Genomic DNA, 21,578 nt, shown 5'->3' on the forward strand with positions numbered 1-21,578 from the left:
AATTAATTTTGTGTTAGTAATAATAAATTTGGAATAGTTAGAAAATGAAATGAATCTTTCTAGCCTTGTGTTTAGAATATTTTTTTTTAGAATTGCTTATGACTTCTAGGCCTTGGCTAATAGGTTTTTTTTTCTTTCAGATATTCGTAACAACGATTTTGAAAACCTAATATGTTAAATATTATAAACAGACTGATTAATTACCTTTCCAATTAGTGAAACTGGATGTGGATTTAAAATAGTTGGTCCAGATTGTCCTATGAAATGTAGTGAGCAAACATATTTGGCACTCTTAATTCTTGTAGTCGAATTTATCAATATAGGCCAAGTCCCAACCGCTGTTCAATAACCACGTTTCAAATTTTGTAAATTGTTTTCTAGGGTTTGGAAACCTATAGTATTTAATTCCCTCAACTTCGCGCCTTGAATCATTCTTGCAGTCGCCATAAAAACACTTTTTTACCGTCATTATACGTACAAAATTTAAATTTTTCGTAAATAAACAGAGCGCTAGGACGCAGCCATATTGTCCTATATTTTTGTTTCCTTAAAAATTCGCGAGGTGGAGATCCAGTCGTTTAGCGTGACCGTTCTTGGGAAATTTCCCTGTCGGGAGTTTGGCTTACCTTATGAGTCCCTATGTTATTTGTCGATGTCCGAAGTAAGTTTACACAAAGTTACAACTTTAGAAGCGCATAAGGTTATATAAATATTTATAAATATTTGTTGAAGAATCGATATCAAAACGCCAATAGTTTTTCTTTCGGTTTGTTTGCAATGCCATTTCTACAAAGATTTTTTATCATCAATATTAAGGTATATATGAACAACTGTAACCGGAAAATTAATGAAAGATGGAGCGAAATTTCGGGTGCTAAATATAGATTTCTTATAGTGTCGATCGATCCTGGGCCACTTTCAATATTAAATCGAACCCCTTTACTCAATTTCTTTCTCTTCTATCGCAATTCCTTCCATCAGTTGAGAGCGAAATTTACTCTTCTCCTTTTACCTTCGCTATTTGAGCGGAAGAAAAAAGCTCTTTTTTGAAAAGCGCATCCGGAAATGAAAGAATCGGCCCGTCGCTTTTAATCCAACTTCCGCGACAAAGCTATTGTTATTAAAACGAAAGAAATCTTGCTATTATTCAACTTTGTAAAGGTGGACGCTTACCCCTCGGGGGGGAGGAAGGGGTTTAAATACTACCTGTGACGTAAACCTTCGCTAATGGTGGCTATAGAAACTGTACCAATTCGGATTTTTTTTGCACGAAACGACTTTCCAATTTTCAACGGCTGCCAATTTCTTTTCCCAAACCTCGAAATTGAGTCTCTTTTCGAAAGTACTCAGCCTAATACGCGGCAATTAAAATTAAGGTAACTTAATCTACTTTAACTTAAAGCTTCATTTGAAAACTAGAATTTACTTTCGTATAACCTACACTCTTAAAAAAAGGGTGTTTTAATGGTATATTAAGGGTGTAATATCTGTAAAAAAAAACTCTTGAATGTTAATTTAAACGCCCTAAAGGGATTTTTATTGTCCCAAATTAAAAACCTGAAAAGGTGTATAAAGGGTGTTATATTACCCCGTAAATTTGATTGATTTAACACCTGGTAAGGGTGTAGCTCCCTTAAGGCAGCAGTTTAAGACCCTAAAAGGAGTATTTTAACATTAAAATATATTTGAATGGAATCTCGCTAATGGAACAAGGTTTCGCTTTCTTTTATGAAATGTTAGGAAACTATAGAGAATCGGATATTCCTTTCATTTAGGATTTGTTTATAACTATATTCTCGTGTTATCGCGATGAATAAAGTGAATCTTGTAAGGTTTCAAATTTCTATATAAGCGCTTTAAGGGTGAGCTGGAAAAAACGGTGAAGATAAATTTTGCGTTCTATGAAAGTATAGCAGTTCTAAAGCAAAGACCATCTTCTTATTTCTTTTTTTTACGTTATATCTCCAATTATTGCCATTTATTTCCTCGGTAATTTCTTCGATATTAGTTAACAATACCTGTCGTGAACAGCGAAATAAAAGACGCGAACTTTTCCGACATAAAAACCGGTAAACCTTTTTCCTCTTATTTCAAAACAGAACTGGCCGTTAATTTATTTTTACACGCGCAAAATAACACCTTTTTTAACAGCAACCAAAAACTCACTTTCACGCGCGCGTGCGCTATATAAACATTTGAAAACGAATATAGGTAGATGTACTATACAAAATTACGATGTGTACAACCGAACATTCCGCCCGCCTTGAAATAACGAATTTCAAATGATATAGTAAAAGTCCGAAAAGTTACATTTGCATACATAAATAACCCTTAGTAAACAGTTTGAATACAATTAAAATCAGTCTAGTGGTAACTGGCATAATTTAACTACGGGTCTTTTCAGTGATTTGTCAGAGGTTCTGACAGTTACGACGCGAACTTGATTGTCTTGTCCTGGATGAAGTTCAGTGATTCTTGCCATTCTCCACTTGGTTGGAGGTAAATCTTCATCCTTGAGCAAGACCAAGTCGCCGACTCGTAGATTCGGTTTTGGTGTAGTCCACTTTGGACGTTGTTGAAGGCGAGAGAGGAATTCATTTCGCCAACGGTTCCAAAAGTGCTGCAGTACTTGTTGGCCCAATTGCCAACGTGACAGGCGGTTGACGTTTTCAGAAGTGAGATCGGGTTCGGGTATTGCGGTGAGCGCATCTCCGATTAGGAAATGTCCAGGTGTCAACGCATTGAAGTCGTTTGGATCCGAGCTTAACGCCGTTAAAGGACGTGAATTTAAGCAAGCTTCGATTTGGCAAAGAAGCGTTTGCATTTCTTCAAAGTTTAGAACCATGGTGCCAAGAACTCGTTTCAGATGATACTTGACGGACTTCACCCCGGCTTCCCAGAGGCCTCCAAAATGTGGCGCTGCAGGCGGGTTGAAGTGCCAATTAATTCCTTCGTCTGCGAGCCATCGTGACACTTGATCGTTGTTGTTTGTAGAGACTATGAATTTGATGAATGTTTTCATCTCTCGATCGGCTCCTGTAAAGTTGGTTCCACAGTCGCTGTAAATGTCGGCGCATTTTCCTCGTCGAGCAACAAAGCGTTTCAATGCTGCCAGAAATGCTTCGGTGGTCATGTCACTGACAAGTTCAAGATGAATTGATCTTGTGGTAAAGCAAGCGAAGACGGCAATGTATCCCTTAAACCTGAAGTGACTTCGTCCCTTCATTAGTTTAAGGGTAAATGGTCCTGCGTAGTCGACTCCACACTTCAAAAATGGCCGAGCAGGATTTACTCTCGCTGGTGGTAAATCGCCCATAAGTTGCTTTACAGTGACTGCCTGCTGTCGTACACATGAAACACATCTTCTGATATGGAAACGTATGGCATCACGAAGACCGACGATCCAATAACGTTTCTGTAAGACAGAAGTTAGTAGTTGAGCACCTCCGTGAAAATGTTTCTCGTGCTCGTGTTGTATTAGAAGTTCTGTTAATTTGCTCTGTCTCGGTAACAGTGCCGGATGCCTTTGTTCGTATGGTAAGTTGGAGTGGCAAAGTCTGCCACCAACTCTAAGAATCCCATCTTGATCGATGTACGGACGCATCGAAAAGATTTTACTTTTCCGTGGTAATTCTTTGTTTTGTTTAAGGCAAGCTATCTCTTCGTTAAAACTGTTGCTTTGGACGACCCGAATCCAATGGGATAGCGCCTTTTCGTTCTCTTCCTTCGATAAAGGTCCAGTAATCCTCAATTCTGTCGCATTTCGCGAATTGAAGACAAAACGTAGAATGTAGGCGGTGATATGAATGAGTTTTTTAAGCGCTGAAAATTTGGAAAGGAGCGTGAAATCCATTTGATGATGTGTTACTAACGAAATAATTCGTCTTTCCTCGGATAAACATTCATTTGGCTCTGAGAGTTCATGTAGTTCTTGCGTTGTTGCGGCGAAAATAAGGCACTGCGGTCCATGCCACCAGAGACCATGATTTCCCAGTTCGCTAGCGGATATTCCTCGAGAAGCGCAATCTGCAGGGTTGCTATCTCCTGAAATGTGATGTCATTGCGCTCTCGGTAGTTTCTCGTGGATCTCTGACACTCGATTGGCTACGAACGTTTTCCAACGTTGCGGTGGAGCTTTCAACCAAGCTAGGACGATTGTTGAGTCCGACCAGCAATGAACATCAGCTATATCCAATCTCAATGACTCCCTGATCAATTGAATCAGAGAAGCCAAAAGTAATGCACCAGATAATTCCAGTCTCGGAAGTGTGATTTGTTTGAGCGGAGCGACTCTTGTTTTCGCAGCGATCAGTTGTATTTTGATTTGTCCGTTGTTATTCACCGTCTTCAGGTATACGGCAGCTGCGTACGCTTTCTCCGATGCGTCACAAAATCCATGCAGGCTAATGTCTGTAGCATTAGCTTGCGAAATGTGCCGTTGAACCGTAATGTTTTCAATTTCTGGTAAATCGGTTCGAAACGACCTACATTTAGCTTCAAGTGGTTGGGGAAGTTGCTCATCCCAATTCAATTTTAGCTGCCACATTTCCTGTAACATCAGTTTCGCTCGAACGGTTACTGGTGCCAACAGTCCCAGAGGATCGAATATCCTTGCTGTATCCGAAAGAATCGTACGTTTAGTGATTGAACTTCTTGACGCTGGAGAAGTAACCATAAACGAGAAATTATCAGCCGAAGGAGTCCAATATAGGCCGAGAGTCTTGACTGATTCGTCGTTCTCGATGCATAGTGGCTTTTGTAAATCCTTCATGTTGGCTGGTAGTGTATCCAATAATGCAGCTTCATTCGACGCCCATTTCCTTATTTCAAATCCTGCTTGAGATGTAGCTTGAATGATTTCTGACTGAAGTCTTAAAACGTTCTCAATCGATTCGTCTCCTGTCATTAGATCGTCCATGTAGAAGTCATTTTGTAAAGCCGAAGATGCCAACGGAAGTGTCTCTTTCACGTCATGGCCGAGTTGCTTCAAGACTTTAGTTGCTAGGTATGGCGCTGATGCGGTTCCATATGTAACCGTTAGCAAACGGTATTCGAGCAAGGGTTCGTGTGAGTTGTTTCGCCAAACAATTCTTTGAAGATCGGAGTCGTCTGGATGTACTCTAATTTGACGAAACATTTTGGCAAGGTCTGCTTTCATTACAATGCGATGTTGACGAAAGCGAATAAGGAGGTTGACCAAATCATCTTGAAGTTTTGGCCCCACTAGCAGATGATCGTTTAGGGAAACTCCAGTTGTAGATTTGGCAGAGGCGTCGAACACCACACGAACTCTCGTGGTGGTACTGTCTTCTTTGAATACCGCATGATGAGGCACGTAGTAAGATGGATTGGTTTCGATTTTTATTTCATTCGAGAGAATGAGTTCCATATGTCCAAGGGCAATGTATTCCCCCATGAACTTGCGGTACTCCTCATAGAGATTCGGGTTAACACGTAGACGTCGTTCTAAGTGAGAGAATCGACAGATTGCCATTTGTTTAGAATCTCCAAGTTTTGGTGCATCGTTTATCTTTGGTAATCGTACAGTGAATCTTCCTGTAGAGTCACGTGTATGTGATTCTTCAAAGTTCTTTTCACATTGAATTTCTGTTGGAGATAGTATTCTTCGAGGCTGGATGTCTTCTAGCTCCCAAAGATGTTTCAAATCTGCTTCCAATGTACAATGGTGGACCTTTATTTTCGAACTTCTTCCGGCCATCAGCAATGGACCGGAAACTGCCCATCCGAAAAGAGTATTAAAGGCACCTGGAAGACCTTCTTTCCCCTTGCAAATGCCATCTTGTAAGAGCTCTAGATACACGTCAGCACCTAGTAAAATATCCACTTGTCCAGGGCTATGAAAAGTTGGATCAGCAAGTGTTAAGCCTTTCAAGTGTAGACAATTTCCAGGATCGAACGGACTGTTAGGTAAATAATCCGTGACCTTTTTCAGGACGATTGCCTCGACGATGACCTCCGACGTGTTAATGATATTTGACTGAATATTCACCATGACACTGCCTTGAGAGGTGTTCATTCCGGTTGCTCCAATTCCGTCAACTGAGACGTTGAAACGTGTTCGCTTCAATCTTAGTTTCCTCGTGAATTGTTCCGTGATGAAACTGGCTTGAGAACCCGAGTCCAGAAGCGCTCGGGCTGGATAAAGTTGCTCGTCAAGTCCCTTGACTTGGACCATTGCGGTTGCCAAGATAACTTGGGTTGATCCAATTATTTCACGAGATGGGCATGAAACTACACCGGAGGTTGCCTTCGTCTTCGTTAATTCCTTCTCTTGATGTAGAAGTGTGTTATGTCGTGCGTTGCATTTCCTACAATGACCAGATTTGCAGTCATTGCTTTGATGACCGGTTCGTAAGCAATTGAAACACATGGCACTCCTCTTGACCATGTTCCAACGCTCGTCCGAAGATGCATTCAGAAAATTGGTACATTTGTATACAGAGTGTGTTTCGTTGCAAAAGTGACACGTCTCGCTCAGAGCACCATGATGAGCCTTTGTACTCGGTCTCTGATGTAATGGAGGCTTCGACTTGATTGCAGTAGTTGTAGGCGGAGCTGCTGCTAAGGCTCTGGCCCGTTGTTCAAGAAATGTAACGAGATCCTCGAAAGTTGGTCTTTCGGTCCCCCTCAGGGAAAGTTCCCATTGTCGGCGAGATTCTGAATCCAGTTATTCCTTTACAAGATGAAGTAGTATGGAGTCCCAATGTTGTACTGGTTCTTTGAGAACCTTGAGCGCCCTTATGCATTCGGCGGTGGTATCGATGAGCGTTCGTAAAGCGGATGAAGATTCTTGGATGACGTTAGTTTGACTGAAGAGACGTTTTACGTGTGCATCGATGATTTCCCGGGTATTGTTGAACCGATTGTTTAAGATATCCCAAGCTTCCAGATAATTAGCGTCAGTTACCGGAATAGATTGAACTAGGAGCGCTGCTTCGTTTCGTAACGATGACTTCAAATACTGAAACTTCTGAGCTCCGGTGAGCGATTCGTTGTTGTGTACGGTGGCCGTGAAGAGATCATGAAATGGAAGCCAATCGACGTAACCACCGCTGAATGATGGAAGTTCCAGCTTCGGTAAACGTACATCACTAGCTGGTCTGACTTGTCTCACTGGAATGTTTGCTGCTCTTTCATTTGATTCAGTGACGAGTAGGATTGTCAGATCTTCGAGTCGAGCGACTAGAGGGTTGTATTCATCTTCGTGATCCGCGAAGTCGTCGTCGTCGGGATCGATATTTGCCACTACGGCATCGTGAACCTCATCCAAGTCTTTCGATAGTTTTTCCACCTTGTCTACATACAGCTTCAAGGCGACGTCAGATAGATTCGTTGCTGTTTGACCCACCGCATTTTCAATCCTAGTGATCTGTCCCTTGATAGCTGCTCTTCTTCTCACCAGAACATCCTTGATGACTTATGTTGATTCGTTTACGATCGGGATATGATCGATGGTTTAAACGGTTTCCAACGGAGAATCCACGCTAATTTTCACTGTCTCTCACGGAAAGATAGCCGATTCGATGATTAGTTGAGGAACATAATCAAGTTGACGAATGTATCCGGCTCGACGGACCAAAAAATGTCGTGAACAGCGAAATAAAAGACGCGAACTTTTCCGACATAAAAACCGGTAAACCTTTTTCCTCTTATTTCAAAACAGAACTGGCCGTTAATTTATTTTTACACGCGCAAAATAACACCTTTTTTAACAGCAACCAAAAACTCACTTTCACGCGCGCGTGCGCTATATAAACATTTGAAAACGAATATAGGTAGATGTACTATACAAAATTACGATGTGTACAACCAAACAAACCTTACTACAGACATTTCTACAAAGCGGGTTTATAGAATGTTAGTAGATTTATTGTGTTAAAGGTCTTTAGAATATTTAGTAAGGATTTCTTAGATTTTCTTTTGCAAATAGGTCATTTTTCTAAAATATATTTTAAGAAAATCTTTAGAAAAATTTAAGATATAACTATAGCTTCCATATAATAGTTTCTATAAAAACCTGGAAAGTTTTCTTTAAGTCGTAAAGAACAGTTTCTTTAAACATTTTGGGGATTTTCTAAAGTAATATTTTCTTAAGAATTTAATAGAATTTCATCAGAATTTGTTCATTATTTTATTTAAAATTGAAGCTAATACTTACAAGGAGACATCCCGAAGTGTAACCCACCGATTTTGTTCAAACTCGGGGGATTGATAGACCTTCATGTAACTTGAAAAATCCTAAAGGGAATTTATTCAATGGGCAACCGTTTGGCCATGGCAACGAAAAATGTTTTTGACAACAACAAATGGAAATTTTCCCATTGAAAATAACATGGGATTCTGACCAATTCTTAGGAAAAATTTAACAAATTTAAAAATTTTGAAAATGCCAAAAATAGAAAAAAATAAATAAAAATTGACCAAAAAACATCAAAATTGATCAACTGTTGATCAATTTGAGGTCAAAATCCCATGTTATTTTCAATGGGAAAATTTAATATTTTGTGTTGTCAAAAACATTTTTCGTTGCCATGGCAAAACGGTTGCCCATTGAATTAATTCCCTTTAGGAATTTTCATGATACATGAAGGTCTACCAATCCCCCGAGTTTGAACAAAATCGGTGGGTTACACTTCGGGATGTCTCTTTGTTAGTAGAAAATTTCTATATAACACTAGATAGGCCCCCTAAAGAGCTCGAAACGATTTCTTAGAGATTGGGTAGAAAGTGTTTTTACGGGGATAAGCTTCGAAAAATTAAATATTTAAAAAACGATAAACAACATTTTAATATTTACGGTAGCGTTATTCTAAAAATATCTTTCAAAAACAGTTTCAAAATAGTCATTGATCAGAAGTAGAAATAATTTACTTCTTATACTATGACAAGTATAAATCCTTTGCTTTAAGAAAGTTCTTCGTATCACAGACCACTTACCCCAAGAAGGACGTTGCATCAACCTCGAAAAAAGATATATCAAAAGTGATGCGGCTTTTTTTTTACAGCAAACAGAAAATAGCGCGTGAAAAACCTTTATTTTACGAAATAAAAATTAATTTTTTATTGTCACGTGTGATCGTCTTTGTAATATTAAAACTGCCTCTATTTGCCGCCAGATGGCACGCTCTAAAAAAGGCGGGTCACATTCGCGACGTAAGCCAAAAGAAATTACTACTAGCGCAACATGTCCCTCTTAGGGTAGGTGGTCTGTGTCAGGAATCCATACTTCTACTTGGAATGCTTATCGCGGTAGATTTTCGTCGCGATGTGGCTGACGGTTTTTTGACGTCACTTTGTTAACTTAACAAACAACAACATGAAAGGGGAGCGCGCGCAGAGGGGATTTTTTCTCTCGTAGCCGTCAGAGTGATCTTACCATACGCGATATGGCAGGATAAGCATTCCAAGTAGAGGTATGGATTCCTGTGTTCGTATGTAGTAAATAATACATTGTGGCAGTAAAGGCGCATATTCTGAGTTGACTTTAGAACTCTTCTATAGGAGTACGGCCAAAATTCCTTTAAATTTATAAAATAAGCCATAAAGAATTCTCATTAAGGAGAAAGTGGCGTGGATTATTTCTTCGGTCATCGGTAGAGACAGTTTTCGCGCTCTCATAATTATATCCCTCCGCGGTGTGGATACTTCTTATACGGTGAGCAGCCCATTAAAAAGGACGGAGAAGCTGAGGTAAAAAGCAGATACGTCGTGTCCAATAAGCTTCTTCGTTTACGCTCTCTCAGCTCCGAAAGATTAGGATGGCCTTAATTAAGAAACCTGATAATGGAGGAGCACCCCGAAAATAGTCCAGTTACCGCGGGCTTAAAGGGAAAATGATACTTCAGAGAAAAAAGGAAAAAAACCTGACAAGGGTCGAAGAGCGGCTTAATGCTAGAGGTCTACTTTGGTAGCAGCGCCACTAATCGCGTCCCCTTACAAGATGTCCACTAACCCCGACTACGCGTGCCAGCTGCTGTTGATTTTGTTTTTCTAGGATTAAATGTGTTTTGGATGGTCGATTCTTTCAGGAAATACGAAGAATTGGCGTAGGAATAAAGCTGTAAATTTATTTGCATAGTGACGCTTTACAGTGAAGAATGGAGATTAAAATTATGGAAAACCGGAAATATTCTTTAACGTAAAAGCGTTTGTTTACGAGTTATATTATGGAAGGTTTTCAAATTCCATTGATTACAACACCACCCGTTACTAACTAATGGTAGACTTTAACTAATTCTTCCAGCCTAAATTAATTAAAGCATAGCCGTAGAGCATTTTTGTAAGCGTGATTTACAAAAGACAGAATCGAGCGACCGATAATACAAAGAGCCCCGGGCGACGTTAAAAAAAGAGCCTCTTTTGGCCAAAGCTTCGTCTAATTTGCGAATCTATTAGTTACAGACTCTCCGAATTTCCAAAGCAATTTTATAGGGTGCATCTCCGGAGGTGGTATTACGCAGAAGCCTCCGGTTTACGCCACGATAATTAATTCGTAGCATTTAATCTATTTGGATTTAGATGGAGTTATTAACGTAAAGGTCTTTCCAGAGACGCATCGTCTTCAGAAATTTCTACTCTAATGAGGAATATTTCAGCAATTTTGATTCGTTATACTATTGTTATGAAAGGTTTAATCTAATGAGCTCATTCTTAGCCTTTTAATGAGGATGCCGATGCTTTCCACATTCTAATGGCGCACTTTCTCTTAATTTCATTGTGATCTTTATACGATTTTCCTCATTCATAAATTTTCATTATAAGGAGAATTTTGCATTTATAGCGTATTAACTTAATATTGAACGAAATTAATTCATTTTACAATTGCGTTTAACTTTCGGGACTCTTAAAGCGAATGTCGGCTCGACGTGAAGTAACTCTTTTTTAAACAGATGTCGCTAGCGTCGAAATCAAAACAAGATACTTAAGCTACATTTTGACGCAAAAGGTGATACATAAAAGTACCCCTCGCGTTGATTGGCTCGTTTGTAAATTTGACAATAACTTAACTTATAGTAATTTTTTACAATATATTTTATATGGTATATATAATTTAGGTTTAAGTCCACTAAGTAGAGTATAATTTGTCTAGTTATAATATTTATTAATGGTTCTCTGACGACGTTATTGTTTCGCTTCCTTTGCCATTAATAGATGGTACCACGCTCTCCAGTAAAGTCGTTTTTTTCGAAGTATCGGATAGATACATTGCCATCTCTAATAACAAGGCCGTATCATAATGCAGGTGGAAATGATAGAGCCGACAGAAAGAATATCCGCGTGACGCCACTAAGAACGGAGGCGCTAGCGCTATCTACCGTACAAAATTGAAACTAAAGTTTGGATAATTTTCGTTTCGAAATAAATTCCGTTTTGATTCGTTCGTGTGTATCCGTTTGTAGACGAGATATTTCATGCTTTTAGATTTGTTTCTGTTATTCGTCAATTCGACTGTCTCGTAAACGACAATTTAGAAAATTTCGAGTGCGTAATAAATTTAAGTACGTATGTAGTTTCAGGATTTTGGTGTTAGCTAGGCCATGTACATTTCTATTTTATAAATCTTTAAAAGGATTTTGGCGCATCTTTTTAATAACTAAATTGAGGTAATTCATACTCAATATTTAAATTTTCAATTATCCCTGTAATTTATTTTCAGAAGAATTTTAAGTAATTTAAAAGTTTCCCCTCAACATGTTCGCTTATTTTAAATGTTTTGGGCCCCATTGGCAGGATTTGGGGTATCTTTTAAGGTAGACCATAACGTATCTTACCTCCTGATACATGCGGGAAAAATTTCAGCCTGCCAAAAAAATACTGGATGAGATATTTAATAACAATAATAATTTGATTTGATTAAACCTAATCTTGTTCGTACAAATATCTACTTTACGTCCACATTTTCACAATTTAAAAAAAGATACATACGTAATAATAGGTCCTTACTAAACAATTTATACAATAATATTAATATTACAGTAGTGTTATATTCGGTAGTTCTGTTATATTAAGGTAATTATATATATTAACACTTTAATAGAAAATAGATTTTAGTTTAATTTCTGTATTGATAAGGAGTTTTGGCCTCCTGATTTTATAATTTGAAGAGATAGCATATTCAAAAAGTTTAAATATTGGATAAATACAAGTAAATATCACGTAACAAATAATTTTAATCAAAATGATGAAACTACAATATCTCAAATTAAAAAATGGCGCTTACTATGTTTTGTCACGAGACAGCCGAAATATTTTTGAGCCCCGTTACCGTGGTACTTAAGTAGGTGAACAAATTGAATTAAGGGCATGAATGTTAGGAGGCAGAAAGTAAACTTATTTCCTACTTTTCGGAGGAACTTACTTTCCGATAACGACTCGGAGAATGCGTTAACTTCATTTTATCGTGGCCTCCACTTTTCTTTATGCCGCTAAGCTCATTCGCTTAAGGCGAAATGAAAGTTTAGTGATCGTCTGGATACGATATACACCGAAACGGCCACCACTTACTGCTTATGGGATTTTCCTTAAAAGCTAAATCACGCTATTTCCCAACCAAAGATTCGGAATTAGACTTTTCTGGTGATTCTAGAATTACATTTAAACAATGTATAAAATGTTTTTCTCACGAACTTAAGCTTTTCAATATATTAAACTTATTATTTACCATGGTGAATATTAGTAGAAATTATGTTTAATTCAGAGAAAACGGCATGGTATTAGAAGATAAAACTTTATTTTATTAAGCTGCTTTTCAGTACTTTATTGGCACGCGCGTTTCGCACGTGGACTTCAAATTCCAAAATCTTTATCGAGTCGAGCGCAAGCTCTCTATTTTTATTCGCTACCTTTACTCGTGACCCAGGGGCAGCCAAAAGCATTTTTCTGATGAAATGATAAAAGCCCTTTTATTACTACACAAAAAGTCATCCAACTTTGGAGGAGAAAGATATCCAACGTTGCGGATAACATTATAAGCCTATCATAAGCCTATCATAAGCAAAGGTCTAGGCCAAATTTTATTAAGAGGTAGGTATTTAAAATCGGCACCTCCTCTAGTGGCTACGTCCTCAACTACGCATTTCTGAAACAAATTTCGCAAAATGCATTATGAATGCGCACAAGCCGTGCGCGAACGTTTTGAAACTTAGAACCACGCGGGAATCTCCGCCGCGTGCACTTAGCACCGTAGCCAAGGCTCATTCTCGTGGCATGCAAAGCTTGCCACCACCCTCCTACGCATTGTAACCCGGCCACCTGAATTAATGGCTTCAAAAGTCGCTTGATGACTTAGGCCTAAGGTTGTGCCTTGGGTATTAGCCTAGCTGATTATTATTTTTATTATTAGACTTATTTACAATTTTATCACTTTAAAACAAAATTAACACTTTGCAAAAGGATTCATCAGAACCTAAAACTGGCTATTAGAAGGTATTTATTTTTTAAATGTGAGATTTAGACACGTTTTGTGTGGCATTTATCAACCCGAGCGTGGCTGCTCTACCAAGTAAGATAATATTTTAGATGTAGAAATTTTGAAAACGAAGATGTCGCTACTGCCCTATCGTCGTACGTTAGTTTTCTTATCTCCATGACAACGCCGTTACCACGGGCCCCTATGCTAGACTTTGCTTATGGGGACCTTTGATAGGCTTATGATAATATTTTGCGCAACATCTGTTAAGATGTGTGCTGTTTTGGATTGGTCCTGGTACGGCCGATTCTAGTTCCATAGATCACAATTTGATCCAAGTCAATTTGAATATAATTTTGTAAAAAAATATTTTATTGAACTTAATTTGATTCAAGCCTGGTAATATTATTTTAATATGAACGATAATTTGTGCAAATTATTTAAGAAAAATAAACGAACTAAAAATAAATATCCCAAACAAACGTTCATATCAAAGTTAGTTTCTTAAAGTACAGACATAACTGAAAACTTTATATATAATGTTTTTAATAAAATATATTTGCTAGCTAACATCATTACGATAATTTATTAAATATTACATAAAAAATTATTATAATGAAGTTTCTTAACGGCTGCTATTAGTTGATCATTACCAGGCTAGAACCAAATTCAGTTAGATAAAATCACTCAAAATAAATTTGGAACCAAATTGATTTGGATCAAATTATGTGTTTTTATCAAAGTTATAGTTGTTTGAAATTGGAAAACAAAATGTGTTGTAATTCACCCACTTACAATATATGATATTTAGTTTTAGTGGAGCCAAACAAAACTTAATTGTATTAATATTATATCTTAGCTGTCTCAGATTTATTATCCCATATTTAATAAATAAAAGTGTCGATTTTCCCATAAATAAACGCGGTCGTAGTCTAAAGGCCCTAAAAGTTAATTCGTAGGTCCTAGACACTATGCCTAATGGTAAATCCGACCAAAATTCCAACTCGCCGGGTGAAAGTTTTATTTGTATTTTATAGAAACAACTATTAGATCTAAAGTGGAATTATCGATTATAATGGAAAGGTTTCGTACTTTTCTTTTTTTAATCTTAGTTATTTATTTTTTTAATCTTAGTTAACTTTATTTTTTAATCTTAGTTAACTTTATTTTTTTAATCTTAGTTAACTTTATTTTTTAATCTTAGTTAACGTAATTTTTTAATCTTAGTTAACTTTATTTTTAATCTTAGTTAACTTTATTTTTTTAATCATAGGTAACTTTATTTTTTAATCTTAGTTAACTTTATTTTTTTAATCTTAGTTAACTTAATTTTTTAATCTTAGTTAACTTTATTTTTAATCTTAGTTAACTTTATTTTTTAATCTTAGGTAACTTTATTTTTTAATCTTAGTTAACTTTATTTTTAATCTTAGTTAACTTTATTTTTAATCTTAGTTAACTTTATTTTTTAATCTTAGTTAACTTTATTTTTTAATCTTAGTTAACTTTATTTTTTAATCTTAGTTAACTTTATTTTTTAATCTTAGTTAACTTTATTTTTTAATCTTAGTTAACTTTATTTTTTTAATCTTAGTTAACTTTATTTTTTAATCTTAGTTAACTTTATTTTTTAATCTTAGTTAACTTTATTTTTTTAATCTTAGTTAACTTTATTTTTTAATCTTAGTTAACTTTATTTTTTTAATCTTAGTTAACTTTATTTTTTAATCTTAGTTAACTTTATTTTTTAATCTTTGTTAACTTTATTTTTTAATCTTAGTTAACTTTATTTTTAATCTTAGTTAACTTTATTTTTTAATGTTAGTTAACTTTATTTTTTTAATCTTAGTTAACTTTATTTTTTAATCTTAGTTAACTTTATTTTTTAATCTTATTTAACTTTATTTTTTTTTGGTATAAATGTTAGAAATAATTAACTTTCCAAATGAAACTGGAATTTTTAGCTTTTTTCAGTTATACCAAGAATTTATTTATACTGGCGGGAGAATGACAATGTAGAGATGATTTATAGCTTTGCTCTCAATACCTCTCACGCTCGAACACTAACATGTAAGTTCCTTCCTCCAAAAAAATCATCAAATCAGCCCGGCATCTCATTCAAGCCAGGCCCAAAAGTACAAATATATACATTCTTGATAAGACAAAACTCAAAAATCCTGCGAAATACTTGGTCTCGAAATTTCAATAAAAATTTGGTAAAATCCGGATATGCTGAAAGAAATAAAAAATGTATGAATCCATACGGAATCTTTGAGCTTCTGACGCCGTTGAAATATTAACGTTTTCAACATCCACTCAATTGCGGATTAGCTACCATCCGAGCCACTAGTCTGCTCTCGCTTACGACCCTTAATTTTTTTCACTTTACTTGACCCCCTAAGCCCTAGGGACCCTCGACGCTTATGCCTATTCGTTAATGCGCCTCTGAATGCAGTGTACTTTATATTTCACCGTAGATTAAGTAGCTTAAGTTAAACAAATAAAAAGCTCCTAACTCGGCTCTTTTGAAAATAAAACTATAGTTCTGCAAATTTGGTCGTTGAGATCCCTGGGCTAGAGTTTGTTTTTGGTATTTGTTTTAGGTTCTTCCCTAGATGGAGACTCGTTGCGTGTTGTTTTTATTTAAATGTTGCGGAATAAATCAGGGCCTTCAGGGCGGCGTACCCCCTTGAACTTGCTTTTCCTCCGTACGCGTCCTTCGTTAGGATGTCCCATTCTCTTTAGCCCTTTTTGGCAGCTTTGGGTGGGAAGCTTTTGTTAGTGTTTGAGCTTGTTTTTCCCATAGAAATGGATCCCTGGATGTTGTTTGCGCTTTTGTACTTAGCTTTTTTCGCGCAGAATTTTTCTTATTCGTCTTCGGATTTCGGCGCTTCGTTAAGCGGATTATACTGACTGGCGTGTCAACGAAATTCTCCCTTTTTTTGGCCGTTCGTTAGCCGCTCAATGGACAAGTTTTATGTTTTGGCTTGTTTTACGCATATGCGAAACCTTAACTAGGATCAATTTTTTAGACCACTTGTACGAATTTATTTATTGATTATTGAAGATGAGTATTACCATGAATTTATTCATCCTACTTATTAATTTAGCTCTATTTCAGGTACTAAGATGTTGTACTGTAAGCCCCGCCCCTGCTTACGCGTCACGTAGAAGATGACCAATCAAGGGAGTTAATAATTTTTAATCTTTTAGTTTTATCTACAGAACCGTGTTTACTTAACCGACGTTCGTTTTCAAACGTAAAATAAACAATTTTATTAAGTATGGGGTTTATTAAATACGGTTTCCACGTTGAAAATTCATGGGATCTTAAAAGGGTTTTGGTGTGTAGTATAAACTACAGTTCTGCCGGGCAAAGCACAAAAGCATTAACGACCAAATTTTCGATTTACAGATTTTGGTTTTATTTCACCTTATTTTATACGTTAAATTCAATTTTGAACTAATTTTCGAATTTAAAATTTTTGTTTTTAGAGAAATGACTTGTTGCGAAACGCATTATTTTAGGTTTTTGCATTATTTTCCAACCAAAAACGCATTCATGTGTTTATTTTCTTTAAAAGTCAAATCAAGACGCTTTTTTTCGGGTTTTAAGACATAAATAGTCCAAAATATACGTGGTAAAAAGCATTTTTTTAATGATATTTCTGAAATATCTTTTGGACTGTAATTTGTTTAGTACCAGAATATAATTTGAGTTGAAATATCCAAGTCTACTATATAAACTTGAAAGAAGTAAGTTGGGGTATCTGAAGGCAAAGAAAGTTTGAATTTCGCGGGTTTTCTCCATATTTTGGCTTTGGTCATTAATGCTTTTGTGCTTTGCACGGCAGTACTCATCTCGCTAACGCACACTTTAGGAAAAGTACAAGTTCGCCATAAACGAGACAAACCTAACTTCATTCGTTTTAAATTAAATTGAAAATGTAAAAAATAATCGGTAATATTTTCTTAATGATCTCAACACTTCAGTAACCAGTATAATAAAGCCCTGTGTCATGATGTTAAAAGCGGCATTTATAATTCTACACGTAATCGAATGACTATAGGTGCTTCCATAAAATCCCCATCAAAGTCCAATAAAGGGTTTATGCTACATGCTCGCTGGTAGCGGGTAAAAATCGTCAAAATTCGCTTCCGCCATTCGCAAGCATGAAAAGAAACCTAAAATATCTGTTTGAAACAGATCGACGCGGAAAGTAAAAAAGTGTGTAGGAAAATAGGAAAATCACCGGTAATTTTAGTTCCATGTGGACAAACTTGGCATCGCTGAAGTCGATTTCTGGCGTAGTTTCGTAGAGAAGCTGTAGCAGTCACGTTCAATTTTGACAAAATGGCACCGTTGTTGTCGGTTAAATGATTAGGCTTACTAAGTTTCAGACCTTTTATTTTTGAAATTGGTTCTTTAAAAGTTTAAGTAATGGTAATTAACCATTGTGTTAAGTAAAAATAACCAGTAAGCCACGAATGGCTGAGGTTTTTTAAACAAATTAACTGAAATCCATTTCATTTATGAACTTGATGAACTAAGCCTAACCTAACTTTATCGCACGTACTGTCGCCTAAGCCCCCACTAAGATTCTCGTAGTGATAGTTGAACAAAATTCTTGAGACGCTTCAAAGCGGCTGGCGTACCTCAGTAAGCTTTCCGGTTTAGGCCACGCCTACCGTGTCAAAATATCAGGAACAGTGAGTCTCCTTAGATTATTGGTCCATGTTTAAACAATACTTCGGATAAGCGTGCATTTTTTTAGACAATTTTAATTGTCGTTGGATTAGGTTAGGGTAGGTTAGGTTAGAATACGTTTGGTTAGGTTAAAATGTCACAATTATTCGTGTATTATTGTTCAAATACAGACTTGTACCAAAATAAGTTTTGTGGATAAATTCAAATATTTATTTCATTTTATTATTTTAATTAAAATTCTTTTAAAAGGTATAATATATTTTACGTAAATACGCCTAATGTCACTTTAATGTCAACAACAACTGACTTATAAATCTTCCAATAACAATCCATCATTTGTATGTCCGGAATAATAATCCAATGTCAGTAATTAGTCCCATGGCGTTCGTATCAGGAATTAAACACTCCGTGACCGAATTTGGGCTCATTTATTCGGAATTGAGCCTGTTAGAGGTCGGGAACGGTTAATCATTATCCATGTTTAAATTGATTTTTTTTCGGGAAACAAATGTAAACAAAGAAATTTACCGGTTAATATTTCGGAAAATGATTAAAAACATGTATTATTCGTAAAATTTGAGTTTTTTTATCGAAAAAACGTCGTTTTTCCGATTAATTTTACAAATTTATCAAAATAATTTTGAGCTCATTTATTCGGAATTGAACCTGTGACTAGGCCGGTATATAGGGCCCCCATTCTGAATACAATTATTTCATCAGATTCAAAATATACTTACAAACCTTAAAAAAATATTGTACTCGAACTATCGTAAATGAAGAATTAATTAAGTAATTAATTAATTAGTTTCACTGTCTAGGAAATTCGAGAATTAATAAATAATCTAGATAATAAATTGAACCGAAATAAAATATTCATAACATATATAAGGTCCTCTGATATCGAGTTGTTTTTGTGACCCTTGTAACAACTCGCTCGATGAAACATAATCCATTACAACCGGAAACGACCCTCTCTTCTTAGCTCCATCGAATTTACGAGACTGTAGGTCCCATATGGCGCAAAATCTACGAAATGATTAGTTTTATGGGAGCTTACGTATAAACGACCTCTCGTTATTCGTTCAATTAGACTCGACGATGCTAGAACGCAAACGTTAACATCGTCGTTACTCTCTTTGTTTACTTTTTCCCTCCAATCTGTACCTCGGGTTGGTCTGACCACAGTGAAACAATCAATTTTCCATCCAATAAAAGCCCATATGAGCTAGTTATAAGTGTTAAGCTGATGCCATCAACTTTTCTTATTTACCGTGTTAAGTGAAACTGATGAGTGGACGCGTAGCGAAGGAGAAGAAATAGACGTTTGACCAACTAATGGCTTTTCGGAGAAGGCCCGTATTATTTTGCCCTCCAAGGCTTTTACTTTGTTTCTCGCATTCTTAGATATTATAACGTACTTATTATTAGTAAATTATTCCCCCAACTTAATATAAGGTAATAAAAATTTAGAAAACATTTAAAATTTTGGGTCATCTGAATCCTGCATCTAGAGTAGGTCGAGTATATTATCAAAACTAATACCTAAAAAGTTCGTAACCCCGAAACCTAATTTGATAAATATTTTGAAGTACGAAAAATACGTCGTTAATGTAATTTATATAAATGTCTATTTTTCACCTACCAGCGCCTGTAGAAGTGTTCCAACCGTCGCGCACTAACGCTATACTCGTAAGCCAACATCGAAAAATAGCCGACAGTGCCAAACACGATGATATAAAAGTTGAAAACTTTCGGAAACTTACCTACTTTATCTTCTATTTGTTAAGCCTTAGGTCATCGCGTCATCGGTGGAACGGAAAGATTAAAGTTCCCATAATTCATCCCTGGGAATCATTAAAATGTCCCGCGGAAATTGAAATAATGTATTTAGAAGTATTACAACGAGCAGCTGCACCTCGACGCGGAAAAGTTTCTGCTATTTTTCCGACCCTTTTCTAATGAGAAAATATATTTCTTCTACATTTTTATTTTATTCACTTAATTATACGACAGGCACTGTTGGACGTGAACAACGCGTTGGCCCCCCTGTTATTTTTGCTTTTTCCGCCGGCCTTTTTAGGCGCGTGCGACTCGCTTTGCCTCGTTCCAAATACTCAACGGCTGAATAACGGCGCTAGTCCCGGCAACCGCGGCTGGCTCGTCTTTTTGGACTGGCCGATAGAGAGGCTTTCGAAGAGCTTCTTATAAAAGAGGCCCGAGTGGATTAACTCTCGGCGCTGACGCAGGCGCCATCTACGGGAGAATATCTTTATTTTTTGTATAAAAGTTGCGGTTTCTAATTAAAAGTGCGCTGGATTACGACCAAAAAATAGAGCAAAAAAATTAAGGATCTTATAAAGACGTATAGAAGTTTTGCTTTGAATATTTTAATAGGCTGCTCAACGTGAAAGGCGAGCCAGTTTTTACTCTATTCCATAAAATAATATTTTTTTTTAAATGTTTTATTTTTTTGGAAAGTAAAGTTATTTTAACTAGATAACTTTTAAGCAATTAGGTTTATCGGAGGTTCAGAAATATTTTATCCGTATACCAAAATTATTTTATATAATTACTATAATATAATGTGTTAAAATATTATCAGAAGTGTATAATATATTGTGGGGTATACTTTTTAGGGATTTTATAATACTAATACACTGTTGAAATATGGGTCATAAATAAGTACAGTGTAATTTTTAAATTCTACACTACATTTTCGCGTAATGGAATGCATATTACATAATTTCAATATTTGGAAATTCACTGCAGAATTTAATTTTTTTTTGGAAATTCACTAAATAATTTTCAATTATTGAAAATTCACTACATAATTTTCAATTATTGAAAATTCACTACATAATTTTCAACTTTTGGAAATTCACTACATAATTTTCAATTTTTGTAAGGTGACTAAATAATTTTCAACTTTTGGAAATCCACTACTTAATTTAAATTTTTTTGAAATTTACTCCATAATTTACAATTATTGGAAATTCACTACATATTTTTCCACTTTTGTAAATTTACTACATAATTTTCTATTTTTGGAAATTCACTACATATTTTTCAACTTTTGTAAATTTACTACATAATTTTTTATTTTTGGAAATTCACTACACAAAATTCTATTTTTGGAAATTCACTACACAATATTCTATTTTTGGAAATTAACTACACAATATTCTATTTTTGGAAATTCACTACACAATTTTCTATTTTTGGAAATTCACTACACAATATTCTATTTTTGGAAATTAACTACACAATATTCTATTTTTGGAAATTAACTACACAATTTTCTATTTTTGGAAATTCACTACACAATATTCTATTTTTGTAAATTCACTACACAATATTCTATTTTTGGAAATTCACTACACAATATTCTATTTTTGGAAATTCACTACAGAATTTTCTATTTTTGGAAATTCACTACACAAT

At 35.8% G+C, this 21,578-nt stretch overlaps 1 protein-coding gene across 1 annotated transcript in view; it reads right to left on the reverse strand.

Annotated features, from left to right (window-relative positions):
* LOC149940928 (glycine receptor subunit alpha-2-like) overlaps nucleotides 1-20,014 on the reverse strand; it is a 125,662-nt gene extending 105,648 nt beyond the window's left edge. Inside the window, exon 1 of the mRNA XM_090177179.1 lies at nucleotides 19,901-20,014. The gene's annotated coding sequence lies outside the window, so the exon portion shown is untranslated. The remainder of the gene's footprint in view (nucleotides 1-19,900) is intronic.
* Between the last annotated feature and the right edge of the window lie 1,564 nt (nucleotides 20,015-21,578).

This window comes from Leiobunum rupestre, chromosome 6 (assembly GCF_980474605.1).
Source record: "Leiobunum rupestre chromosome 6, qqLeiRupe1.1.hap1, whole genome shotgun sequence".
In the NCBI taxonomy this organism is placed as follows: Eukaryota; Metazoa; Arthropoda; class Arachnida; order Opiliones; family Sclerosomatidae; genus Leiobunum; species Leiobunum rupestre.